We start from the raw sequence: 354 nt of genomic DNA, 5'->3' as shown, positions 1-354 counted from the left end.
TTGGCATGCAGTAATCATGAAACGGGTGATTAATATTGTTACTATTATCAGATACATAGCACTGGACTAGAAGCATTCTTCTTATTCAACCTACCCTTGGTGTACACCTCAATATGCAATTGTTTCACTGTGCCCTATTTTGTGCTTCTCTCCACCTCTAGAGACCCACTTAATGCCTAATCCTGTCTCCTTGACTTTACATTGATTTTCTCTTGCTCTGAACAACAAAAATAGAGTCAGCTCTTCCTTTGTTTCATCTCAAGTCCTCCTCCGTGAAGTCTGCTCAGATTTCTTTAGTTCCCAAAGATTCCTCCTTTTACTGAACTACTGAATTATCTCTTCCATCTGCCAGCT

Source organism: Galeopterus variegatus, unplaced genomic scaffold (assembly GCF_000696425.1).
Source record: "Galeopterus variegatus unplaced genomic scaffold, G_variegatus-3.0.2 Scaffold13, whole genome shotgun sequence".
Classification (NCBI taxonomy): domain Eukaryota; kingdom Metazoa; phylum Chordata; class Mammalia; order Dermoptera; family Cynocephalidae; genus Galeopterus; species Galeopterus variegatus.
The sequence above is the reverse complement of the archived record's forward strand: the minus strand, read 5'-3'. Positions refer to the sequence as shown.